Raw genomic sequence first — 13687 nt, forward strand, 5'->3', positions numbered from 1 at the left:
ACTCTGTTGCTTGCATAAACCCAAGTTTTTTTATCCATCTGCTGATGGACATCTCAGAGGATTGTTTTCACCTTTTGACATTTGTGAATAGTGCTGCTATGAACATTTATGTATAATACCTGTTTTCATTTTTTTTTAGGTACATACCTAGGGTTAGGTATGAATCACTGGTGAGTCTGTTCATTACTGAGGTTTTGAATTATTGGTGTTATATTGTCTTTAGGAAACACCAAACTGTTTTCTGTAGTGTTGGCATCACTTTCCTTGCTGCTGGGATAAATACCTGACACCTGCAATTTAAGGCAAGAGAGGTTAATTTTGGCTCACATTTTAGAAGTTTCAGACCATGTTCAGCAAACTAAAACAAACTGGACCTGGACCAAGGAAAGCTACATGGTGGCCAGGAAGCAGGGTGAAAAGGGAGGAGCCAGGAGCAAGATAACCTTCCAGGTAATGCCCTGATGACCCGCCTCTTCTAACAGACCCCACCTGCTAACATATTTACCTGTAGGACTTCCATGATTCAGTCACCCATGAGCACATGAGACTCTTGGGGAACATCTAGATGTAGATCATAAAACATTATTTTAGGATCTCACAAACAGCATGTAAGGGTTCTAGTGTCTATAATCCTAGCTATCATTTGTTCTTCTTTTTTTTTTTTCTGTAGTCAATCTAGAGTGTGTGAAATGATATCTCATTCTGTTTTGATTTGCATTTCCCTATTCACTAAAGACATTGAGCATAGTTTCATGTGCTTAATGGGTATTTGTATCTCTGGAAATAATATGTGCTTAAGTATGCGTACTTTAAAATGGGATTGTCTTTTTATTGAATTATAAAAGTTCTGTATACAATTTGTATACTGATCGCCTATATATAAGATTATGTGAATTGCAAATATTTCTCCCATTCCACAGGTTGTTGTCACTTTCTTAGTTAATATATTTTGAAGCACAGAGTTATTAATTTTCTTTTTTATCTCTCCTTTCTCTCTTTTCTTTTTCTCTCTATTTTTGTGTAGCTTAAGTTGGCCTTTAAATTGTATACTCCAAGCTGGTCTCAGATCCTCTTGCCTCAGTCTCCCAACAGGGTTGTGTCACCACACCCCTCATAAAAGAAAAAAAATTTTTTTTGGTCTTTTTGAGACAGAGTCTTGCTGTGCAGTTCAGGCTGGCTTTGGATTCACTTTGTAGCTCAGATCGATCTTGAACTTGCAACGATTTTCTTGCCTCAACCTCCTGAGTGCTGGGATTACAGGCATATGCCACCACACCTGGCTTTTTTCAAAGTTAATTTTGATGAAGTCCAGTTTTATCTAGTTTTGTGTTTCTGGTGCATATGTTTTTACTGTTATATCTAAGAAACTATTGCCAGATCCAAGGCTATAAAGATTTGCTTTGTTTTCTTCTGAACATTTTATAGTTTTAGCTCTTATATTTAGATTGCTGATCTGTTTTGAATTTTTCTTAATATGGTATACACTGAAGCTTCATTTTTTTGCTTGTGGGTATTCACTTGTTTCAGCGCCATTTGTAAGAGATTTAGCCTTTGTTTATTGAGTGTTGAAATCAGCTGGTTATAGATGTTTGAGTTTGTCTTGATTCTCAGTTCTCTTTCATTGTCTGGCCTCTATCCTATGCCAGTACTACAGTGTTTCAATTGTTGCTTTATAATGTTCTAAAATTGAGAAGTATGAGTCCTTTACTACATTCTTTTTCAAGATTTATTCTGGAGCCCTTGCTTTGTCAGGGGCTTTTGAGGACCAGATTTGAATATTGGCTCATTCATAGGTATAGAATAGGCTGTTGGAATTTTACTGTGTTTTTTAGCTAGGCTAGTATTAAGACCCACTACATAGCACATTGAGCTGCATTCCTAGCACAGCTATTTGGATTTTAGCAGGGGTTGCATTGGGTCTGTATCACTTGTAGAAAAATCACTTGGAGAAGTATTAGCAATGTTAAGTCTTTCAGTTGATAATTTTGTTTAGGTCTATTTCAACACTGCCTTATGGTTGTTAATGTGTAAATCCTTCATCTCCTTAGTTAAATTTATTTGAAGCATTATAATAATATTTTGATTTCATCATAACTGGAATTTTTTATTCAATTTCTTTGGATTGGTTTTCCTATAGAGATAAAACTGATTTCTGTTGTATCTTATATCCTGTACCATTACTGAATTTCTTTCTTAGCTTTAAAGGCTTTATATGGATTCTTTTAGGGTTTTTAAAAATTTATTTTATCCATAAATTGTCACCTGTGAATGGAAATAGTTAATGTGTCTTTCTTCCTACCTGGGTGCTTTTTTTTACCCCCTTGAGTAACTTTTGGCTGGAACTTCAAGTTAAATATTGAATGAAGTGACAAATAAAACTGTGTGAGCATCCTTATTTCTGATTTTAGGGGCAGTGGTGTCAGTCATCACTGTTTTTTGTTTGTTTTTTTGTGATCTGGTTCTCAATGTGGTGTTCAGGCTACACTTGAACTCACTGTGTAGCCCAGGCTAGCCTCAGACTTGGGGTAAACCTCCTTTAGCCTCCCAAGTGCTGGGATTACAGGCTTCTTCTCATTTTAAAAAGTTCTTATTTCCATATTTTCTTCCATTGTCTTTTTTAAAAATCCCTGTTATCTTCCGTCCTTCCCTCCTCCATCTCTTGTTCCCTTTTCATTTGAAAAAGATTTCCCTCCCTCTATCCTTTATTTTGTTCTTTATTTATGTTTTGTGTTTTCCACATAAGAGAAACCATATGTTATTGAAGCTTGCGTGTCTGATATATTTCACTTAACACTGTGATTCCGCTCACGTCTGTAATCCCAGTACTTGGAGGCTGAGGTGAGAGGATCGTTGCAAGTTCGAGACCAGCCTGGGCTACAAAGTGAGCTCAAGTCCAGCCTGAACTGCATAGTGAGACCCCATCTCAAAAAAACCCAAAAAACCCCCCAAAAAACAAACAAAAAACCCCCACTGTGATTCCATGCCACATTAATTTACCTGCAAATGACCTTAATCATTTTCATATCAGTAGTATTCCATTGTGTATTAATATCATATTTTCCTTACCCATTCATCTGACAGTGGGCAGGCATATAGGCTGTTTCCAAGGTTTAGCTACAGACGGTTCTCAGTTAATGACTTCCCTGTTTAAAGTCAGTTCAGACTTATGACCAAGGCATGCTGTTTGGACTTAGCACCTGCCACTCTTGTGATCTGCATTCACACTAGTCAGAAACATGAGTGGCATTGTGGCCATTTAGTAGCCTCTTCAACAGTAGGATGCCGTAATTTTTGCCGATATTACTATACAGAAAAGTAGTTTTTTTTTTTTTTTTTTAAATCTCTGTTGTTTTGAGGGTTTCACTGTGCAGTTCAGGCTGGCCTTGAAGTCACTTTGTAGCCCAAGCTGGCCTCAAACTCTCAGCAATCCTCTTGCCTCAGCCTCAGTACTGTAGTTTTATTTTCTGTTACACATTACAGTTCTACATGTAAGTACTATGCAAATAAAAGCAAAGTCATCAAGTTAAGAGTTTCCTTTGATCATGTTTTGTTCTAAATATTGTTATATACATGCTTATACAGTTGCTTAGGTAGCAAATAATTTAGTGATCTGGTTGCAGGACCATAACTCAGTCAGATAAGGAATGTCTATATTATAAATTGTGCTAGTATAAACGTGATATATCAAGAGAAACATTTAATGTAAGATATATAAATATGTAAAGACTTTTTTTTTTTGGTCTTTTTGTGACAGGGTCTCACTATGCAGTTCAGGCTGAATTTGAGCTCTCTTTGTAGCCCAGGCTGGTCTTGAACCTGCAGTGATCCTACTGCCTCAGCTTCCAGAGTGCTGAGATTACAGTCATGAGCCACCACACCCGGCTGGATTTTTTTTTTGTTTTTGACAGTGTCTCACTATGTGGTTCATGGTGGCCTTAACTTCACTATGTAGCCCAGGATTGCCTGGAACTCACAGAGATCCTCTTGCCTCAGTCTCTTGAGTGTTGCGATTGCAGGTGTGTGCCACCATGCCCAGCAAACCTCATTTTAACAGATGAGGAAACAAATTCAAGAATTTTGTTTAGGTCACATCTCCAGGTACTTTATTTTAACCTTTTTTTCTATTTGTTTCCCTCATATTTATTGTGCGGTGATTTATAAAATTCTTTCCAACTCTTAAGATTCTGTAATTGTGCAGAAGTGAATAGTTTAATGAACCCTCATTTTCCAGTCCCTGAACTACTTATCCTATGGCCAAAGTACAAACTGTGTTTTAAAGGTTTAAAGCAAGCCAGATGTGGTGGCACATACCTGTAATCCCTGCACTCAAGGGCTAAGACTGGAGGATTGCCATGAGTTCAGTGCCAGCCTGGGCTACATGAGTGAGTGCCAGGGCAACCTGTACTACAGAGTGAGGCCTTGCCTCAAACAAACAAACAAAAAAACCAAAAAAACCCAAAAAAAACAAAAACAAAAAACACATAATCATAATTTCTTTTAAAGCTGTTGGAATTCATATAAAGTGCTGTAAGTTGTAATTGATAGAACATTTTCAGGTCTTTTTTATTATACAAAGCACCTCTGTCTCACTTTAATTTTAAAATAAGTACATATGGAGTTTTCAAAAATGGCGGCTTGCTAGGGGATTGGGCGGAGAGTCTCTCCGGAGAAATCATATTAGATGCTAGAATATGACAACATGGAGAGGGCCAGAGGAACGGATAACGATTCTTATTAACCAAGACAGTGCGGCTGGAGGATTTAAAGTCGTGCTGAGGGGGCTGGGGATTTAGCTCAGTGGCATAAGTGCCTGTCTTGTAAGCAGGCAGTCATGAGTTCGATCCCTGGTACCGATAAAAACGAAAAAGACCAAAAAAAAAAAAAAAAATTCATGCTGAGAACTGTAAAGGCTGATAACGGGAGGCTGCAAATCCCGCGCCTTTAATGTGGCAAACTGACCAGTGGATCCAATAGGAAAAGCTGTATTGGCTTTTGGTGACTGCTGGAAATTGAGACCCGGGACCCTGCGAAGCAGTCAGGACTGCCCTGCTGCACCAGAGGAGATTGTGAAAAGTTCTGAGCTCCGAAGCCGAACGCCGTGCAGTTTTCTGACCATTCCACGCTGTGCTGGGAATAAAGTGAAGGCAAGTGGCGTAGTGTGCAGTAGACTCAAGAGGAAGACATGCACTGAATCCTGGTGAGTACTAGGGATTGGGTCCTGCGGCTGCTGTGGTTGGCCAGAGGACATCTTAGAATTGGGCAGAGCCCGCCACCACGGCGACATCAATAACACGGAGAGTCTGGTGGAAGACATCTTAGAGTTGGGCAGAACCTGTTGTTCGGTGACATAAGACAGTTGCCCCTGGCATAGAGAGGTCTGGTGGAGGATGTAGGACATCTTGAAATTGAGCAGAGCCTGGTGCCATGTTGGCTTCAGCGTTATAGAGAGAACTAGTGGAAGACATCTTGGAATTGGGCAGACCCGCTGTCCCGGTGCGGCTCCTGGCACAGAGAGGGCTGGAAGAGGACAGCTGGGATTTGGGCAGAACCCTGTGCCACGGTGACATTAGTCAGCTGCTTCTGGCATAGAGAGAACTGGCAGGATCTCCTGGGGCTGAACCAAACCTCTGCTTGGGGCCCAATAAGATACAAAATAGTCACAAGTCTGTGACATCCACAAAGTACAGCCTAATTTACGGATTGACTGGCACAGAGGCTGGAGGCTAGCCTGCACCATCCCTGCATCCCTGCCTACCCTAGATAACAGCAAATTGGGGAGGACAGCAAAAACTCAAGTCAGCACGCTTCTGAAAGGCCCTAAGCAATACGGAGAGGGCCAGAGACCCCCAGGACACTCCAGTCTGAAAGAAACCAGAAACATGACAAGAGATAAAAATAAAAAAAACTCCAGCTGCCCAACATGAGAAAATAAGCCCAGAAGAAGTAAACACTGAAGAGAACAAGCACAGTAACCATCCAATACGGGACACAGCATCAGCCGAAATTAAAAAACACCTCCATGACCTCATAGATGAATTTAAAGCTGTACTCCTGATCCAAGTGAGGCAAGATATAAAGAGATTAATTAAAGAAATGACAAGCCCTGCCCAAGAGAACTGAGGACATCAGAAAAGAAAGAGAAACTTCTGAAGAAGAATTTTTTTTTTTGTCTTTTTTTTTCCTTTTTATTGGTACCGGGGATCGAACTCATGACTGCCTGCTTGCAAGGCAGGCGCTTATGCCGCTGAGCTAAATCCCCAGCCCCCTGAAGAAGAATTTAAACATAACTTAGAATACATGAAACAGATCCAAAGAGATTACCAGGAAACTAAAAACTCCATTGAACACTGGCAAAATGCCCTGACAGAAACTAAAGCCAGCCTTTTGAAACTTGAAGAGAGATTTATGACATGATCGTGAAAGAAAAAAAACCTCTTAAAAATAACAAGGAACCAGAAAGAAACAATTTAAAGGCTAGAAGATGACAAAAGGATACATAAGAATAAAGAATGTGAGTGAGGAAGCAGGAGCAACCAAAAATGAAATACAAAGAATATTCACAGATATATTAAAGCAAAATTTCCCATGTATAGCAAAAAGAAATTATATCCAGATAAAAGAGGCATACAGAACACCAGCTACCTACAACCAAAACAGATTTACACCTAGACATATAATAATCAAAGTTCCAGAAATCCACTAAAAGAACAGAATATTAAAAGCAGCCAGAGAAAAGAAGCAGATTACCTACAATGGGAAAATTATCAAAATAACAGACTTATCAACACAAACTCTTAAGTCAAGAAGGGAATGGGGAGAAATATTCTAAGCCCTGAAAGAAAATAATATGCAACCAAGACTCATATACCCGTCAAAACTCTCTTTCAAAATTAATGGAGAAATAAGATGCTTCCAAGACAGGAACTGTGGGAGTTGGTGGCCACTAATCCAACCCTACAGAGAGTGCTAAAGGACATTCTAGAGAAAGAAAGGAAGGAATACCAGGATTCCAGCAACAGTGGCAGAGAGGCCTCAATGAACGGGGCAGACAGTGGAATGAGGGAATAAGGTGGACAAATTATAGCAGAAAGGTGGAGTAGCAGATGTGAGGCAGAGATGGTAAGCTATAGTCTTTAGTATAGATAGCTCTGAACACTATAAAAAAAGGCAGAGGTCATTGTTAATAGTGTATCAGGATTTAAAAGACACAGTAGTCTTATCGCCATGTTTAGTTTGAATTTAATTTGTTTTGGTCTGTCCACTCATGTCAGATTTGAGGGCACAGACATCTGACCCAAAAATAGCAGGTTATACCATGGTAACTATCTGTACTTTCCTACTAACTTAAACTGAAATCCTGTATTACTTACATTGTCTTACTATGACTGATCTTAATTGAATCCGATTCATAAGACCACGGTTTTGCCTTGACTGATTTTATTTGAATTTGGTATGCTTGTTAGTATCAACCCTAAAAGTAGAGGCAACTACTGTGAAGACGACAAGATGTAAAAGATATCCATACTGGTATTAAATTATTATTATTATTTTTTTAAATTTTTATTTAAGGAGAAAAGAAAAGAAAGGAAAAAAAAACAGTGAAGGGGTACAAGTTATACAGATTTACAGAATAAAAAAATGCGCAGTAGGAAATCACTAGTTAATGGATTACATATTGCCATCTTAGAAATAATTGTTTAAGTCACAAAATTAAAGCTTGTAGAGTGGACATTCCAACAATGATACTGCAAACAGTTCTGTTCAATGATCCAATAAAACTCTGTGATATCATTTTCTATCTTATACATTTAAATATACATGCAGTTATATAGTTTAGAGCACTTTCTTTTCCTCTCTTTTGTACAGTGACTATTACACATTTTGGGTTTCATTGCTCCCACGGTTCTTGTTGCTTTTTTGGAAGAGAGTAAAACCAAATGTGACATAACAGAACAGAATCGGTCAAGTCAAAAGGGTGGACATAATAGATAATATAAGAACATAATACAAGGTGATCAACAATGGTTACCATAATGCCTCCCGCTATTTCTAATAGAATTGCCTATATCATTAGTTGTAATACAATTGAACAAAACCGTAAAGAATAAAACCGACAAAACCAAAACATTGGAGATATTGTAGGTCTTCAAAAGTAGATAAAAGTCAACGAGAATGGGCGTTATAATGAATCTCATTATCTTCTCAGCTGATGTCTAAACTTTCGAACCTGATACTATCCAGCAAAACAGAATATAGGAACCTCAGTCAAAAACAAGATGGTGAGAGTAATACAGGGCTTCAAATCGAGATAATAGAAAGTCAAAGTATATTATATCCTGCTATATTTTTCCCTTTAATTAAATGGATAAAAATAAAAAAGTAAATAATGGAGTGGAGATTGAGAAAAAGGAGGGCATAACAGCGAAACAGGGCAGATCAAAACATAACCATTTAAGCAGAATAGTGTTTCACCACCAGCTAATCCTGACCCAAAAATAGTTACCATATTGACTCCCTCCCTGAAGTCCTTGAGTACAACTTCATATACTGTAGCATTAAGTATATCAAAACAATGTAAATCCATTTAAGAGAATGACAGCATTATAGAGTATTTAGAATCGACTAACAGAAAATGAACAATGGTCTCTGTATAATCTCCTTGTCTTTAAAAGGTTTTTTCTTATACTATCGTACATAGTAAAATCCAATAAGATACAACCTGTTTAGACCATTGGAGACAGAAGAACAAAAGCTAGATGAGACTTCAAAACAAGATGGTACTAAATCAGTATTACCTATTAAGATGTCATTTTCTCCAAAAAAAAGCTGTTCCTATCATCCAATCTTCTGTCTCATTTCTGTTGAGCTCTTTTTCTGTCAGTAGCTGTCAGTTTGTCTTCTTCATTTTGTTCTCTGCTCCATTCGTTGTGGCCTCCCCGCCCCTATTTCTGGGTTCTTTGTATTTTTCTTTTTTTAGAATATCCTGCAATACTTTCTGTAGGGTTGAATTGGTGGTTGCAAATTCCCCCAGTTCCTCTTTATCCTGGAAGCACCTCGTGTTTCCATCAATTTCCAGGGACAGTTGTGCAGGATATCTCAATCTTGGCTGTAGATTATTATCTTTCAAAGCTTGAATTATTTCTCCCCATGCTCTTCGTGATTTGATGGTTTGTGAAGAGAAATCTGCTGTAATTCTGATGGGTCTTCCCTTGTAAGTGATCTGTTTCTTGTCTCTTACTGCTTTTAATATTCTGTTCTTGTATTGAATTTCTGGAATTTTTATTATTATATGCCTGGGTGTTTCTCTGTTAGGGTTGTAGGTAGCTGGGGTCCTGTATGCCTCATACATTTGAGTATCTTTACCTTTTGCTAAATTAGGAAAATTCTCCTGGATTATTTCTGTGAGTAGCTTTTGTAGTTCACTTGTTTGTGTCCCTACTTCTTCTTTTATGTTCTTAATCCTTAAGTTATGGCTCCTCTTATCATCTTCTTGTCTTTGTATTATTGCTGTGTGTTTCTTTGTTATTTTTAAGAAGTTTTTCATTTCATTCTCCCATGTTTCAAGTCTGCCCTCCAATTCAGATAGTCTGTCCTTAGTTTCTTTCAAGCTGTTATGCCAGTCTTGGGTAGACTTCTTAATTTCTTGATAGTCCCTTTGCACCTGCTTCACATACTCAATGCTTTCTCTGTTTTCTCCATCAAGCAATTCTCCCCTCTTTTTCTGTTCTTCCATTCCACCATCCGCTTTTTCCTGGGTGGTGCTTAGCATTTCTCTAACTATTCTGCATACTTCTAGCTTCAGGTCATTGATAACTTCATTCCTGAATTGGTCTATGAGGCTCTCTAAATGGCGCTTAATGTATAATGGTGCAGTGTCCACAATTGCCTGATTCTCAGGATTGGGGGTCGAGGAGCCTTTTTTGTTGCTTCCCTTCCCCATATTTTCTGTTCCTTATAAAATGTAATCTTACACAGGAGGCCCGGCTTCCCTGCCTGCCAGCCACAGCTTGATCAAATTGCGCTGGCTAGTTGTTCCCGCTCACCGCTGCGCCCCAGGGAGTTGCGGAGGAGGCAGCCTACGCGGAAGTCGGTCGCTCCTCCGGGCCACCGTCAGGCTCTGGGATCTGGGTTAGGCCAGCCTAGGGAGTCCGCGAGCAGCGTCCCTCCGGCCAGGCACCTTTCACCAATCCCGTCCGAGAGGGAAATGTGCGGCTGCAGTTGCCACCGCGTCCTGCTCTTACAGGACTGCCCGCGCCCAGAAAAACCTCCGCTGGAGTCAAACTGCGGTAGGGAGTCAGTTCCTCGCTCACCTCGCCACCAGTCAGCCTTCCTCCCTGGCCGTCGCGTTTCCAACTCCGTTCGCAGATTCCCGTTCCCAAGCCTCTGCGTGTCTCTCCTTGCCGAGCCCCTCTGGAGCTAGCCAGGCGCCTGGCGGCGGGAAATCTAAACCGCGGTTTCCCATGGCGTGGGGACTCTGTTTGGAGACTCCCGTTCCCAGAGCTCGGCGGTCGCGTCTCTCCTTGCTGAGCCGCTGTGGAGGTAGCCGGCCGCCGGGCGGCGGCGGGAAATCCAAACCGCGGTTTCTAATGGCGCGGAGTCGAGCCTCCACACCGAGATTTTTCTGTTCCTATTTTAGCGCCAGGACTGTATTCCAAGTTGGATTCTCTCAGCCCAGTTTGTTCCTGAGTCAGCAGAGCATATCTCTATTGGTTCGTATCTCCTTAGTCCGCATCATTCCTGGCCTCTGAACCGAGCCTTTAGAGAGCGTTCAGAAGTTGCTGTTGTCTGTCCGCCATGTTCTCCCGATCTCTCCTGGTATTAAATTATTAACAGCTCTCCTACAATACTTTCAAAGTTGTGTTTTTATAAAAATAGGTAATACTGTGTTTAACTATATTAAGCAGATGATGTGGACAAATCTATTGAAAATAACAAGAGAAAACATAGTAACTATGGAAGATCACCTATATTGTGGTCTTATATGTCTAATCCAGTGCATGGCCTTGAACTCATGGTAATCCTCTGCTTTGGCCTCCCAAGTGCTGGAACTGCAGGTGTGTACCACTAGCTGTTACCAAGATTTAGCTAACATGAATTGACTATAAACAATATGCTTGTATCACTGCAGTAAGATGTTTTCAACTCTTTTAGGAAAATAACTAGAAGGGGAATAACTAAGTCAAATGTAATTTTTTTTTTTTTGTCTTTTTCATTTTTATCGGTACCGGGGATCGAACTCACGAACTCACGACTGCCTGCTTGCAAGGCAGGTGCTTATGCCGCTGAGCTAAATCTCCAGCCCTATTTATTTTTAAATCGGTACTGGGGATCGAACTTATGACCACTTGCTTGCAAGGTAGATGCTTATGCTTCTGAGCTAAATCCCAGCCCTTTGCTCATTTAATATGATGCTGATAGTAGGTTTGTCATAAATGAATTTCATCTATTTGAGATAAGGTCTTTCTGTATCTATTTTTTTCAGTGTTTTTATCATGAGAGAACTTTGGATTCTTTTGGCTTTTTCTGCATGCATGGAGATGATTATGTGATTTTTGTCAACTTTTCTTTATATGAGATAGTATATTTATTGCTTTGTTCATTTTTTTTTTTCTCCGTTTCTTTATTGGTACCAGGGATTGAACTCAACGACTGCCTCTTTGCAAGGCAGGCGCTTATGCCGCTGAGCTAAATCCCCAGCCCCGGCTTTGTTCATTTTGAACTATCCTTACATTCTTGGAATGATGCCTTCTTGGTCATGATGTGTGATCTTTCTGATGATTCATTGCATTCTGTTTGCTACTATCCTGTTCATGATTTTTACATTAATATTTATTAAAGATATTGGTATATAATTCTCCTTTTTTGCTTGCATCTTATTTTGGAATTAGGGTAATGATAGGTTCCAGGAATGATTTTTGAGTCTTGAACCTTTCTAGTTTCATTAAATAGCCTCAACAGTTGGTGTTAGAACTTCCCAGAAGTTTTTGTAGAATTCAGTACTGAATCTATCTGGGTTTAGTTTTTCTTAGTTGATAGGTTTTTTATTTTTATTTTTTATTGACTGTTTCAATTTCACTATTATTATTTTAGGTTAAAAATCTTGGTTCAGTTTTACTAATTCTTTATTTAAGAGAAAAAAAGACAGAAAAGAAAACCAAAAAGCAAAAGAGACAAACAAAAAACAAGAAGCCCTAAACAGTAATAGTATAGATTTTCAAAACAAGATGATAGAGATTTAATAATAACGTAGTGTTACCTTCAAAAGGATTGCTTAGATTGCCAAATGTAGACATGCAAAATTGATCTAATCATATGAGCATTAACTGTTCTTTTCCAAGAACAGAATTAGTAGTATAGTCAGCTATCTTACACATATATATATAATACATGTCTACATATATATAATACATGTTTATGTCTTTTTACATATATATATATAATACATATATATTTTACATATATATATAATACATGTTTATGTCTTTTTACATATATATATAATACATATATATTTTACATATATATAATACATGTTTATGTCTTTTTTTCCCCTCCTTTCCCCTATTCCAGTTACTTTTCCTTTTTGAGTCGTTCTTACCCTTACACAATATTTATTGTGCATTTTGGATCGTATTTGCTCTTTCAGTTTTTTTAAAAAATTTTATTTAAAAGGGAAAACAAAACAAAACAAAACAGTGTAAGGGTACAAGTAATACAGAACTACAAAAAAAAAAAAAAAAAAACAGTAAAAAAATCACCAGTTAATAGATTACACATTGTCATCTTAGAAATAGTTGCTCAAGTCACAGGATCAAAGCATACAAAGTGGGCATTCAAACAGTGAGACTGCAAACAGTTGTATTCAATGATCCAACAAAAACTCAGTAATATGGTCATCTATCCTAACACACCTAAACACACTTGCAGTTGTATCCTTTAGAGCACTTTTTTTCCCCTCTCTTTTTTACAACAAAATTTACATATTTTGGGTTTTATTGCTCCCATAGTTTTTACTACTTTTTTTTTGGAAGAGAATAAAACCAAATATGACAAAACAAAGCTGTCCATCAAAAACCAAGGATAGACGTAGCACATGATGTAAAAACAGAGTACACGGTTATCAACAATGATTACCATAATGCCTCTTGCTTCCTTAAAAAGAATTGCCTATATCATTAGGTATAATAAAGTTGAACAAAACAGTACAGAACAAGACCAATAAAACCTAAACATTGGAGACATTACAGGACTTCAAAAGAAGACAGTAGTCAAATCAGAATGGGCATCATAGTGAATGTTATTGCCTTCAAAGTAGTTGCCTATACTCTCAAACTTGATACTATCAAACAGAACAGAATAGAAAAAATCAGTCAAAACAAGATGGTGAGAGAAATACAGGGCTTCAAATCGAGTTAATAGGAAATCAAAAAAGTTACTGTAATATATCCTGCTAATTTTTTCCCCTTAATTAAAAAAATAAATAATTTTTTTAACCAATAAGGGGGAGATTGAGATAAAAGAGGACATAACAACAATACAGGTCAAAGCATGACAATTTCAGCAATCTAGTGCCTCACCATCAAATAACCTGACTTAATAGTAGTTACCATAGTGTCTTTTTCCTAGAAATATTTGAATGTGCTCTTTCAGTTTCTTACACTAGGGAGACAATATGGTATTTACACAA

General features: G+C 38.3%; 1 protein-coding gene across 4 annotated transcripts in view; it reads left to right on the plus strand.

Annotated features, from left to right (window-relative positions):
- The window catches only part of Memo1 (mediator of cell motility 1), a 113876-nt gene that overhangs the window by 24087 nt on the left and 76102 nt on the right, over nucleotides 1-13687 (plus strand). The gene's annotated exons all lie outside the window — the stretch shown is intronic.

Source organism: Cavia porcellus, unplaced genomic scaffold (assembly GCF_034190915.1).
Source record: "Cavia porcellus strain 051 isolate PalLab524CR breed Dunkin Hartley unplaced genomic scaffold, mCavPor4.1 scaffold_1, whole genome shotgun sequence".
In the NCBI taxonomy this organism is placed as follows: domain Eukaryota; kingdom Metazoa; phylum Chordata; class Mammalia; order Rodentia; family Caviidae; genus Cavia; species Cavia porcellus.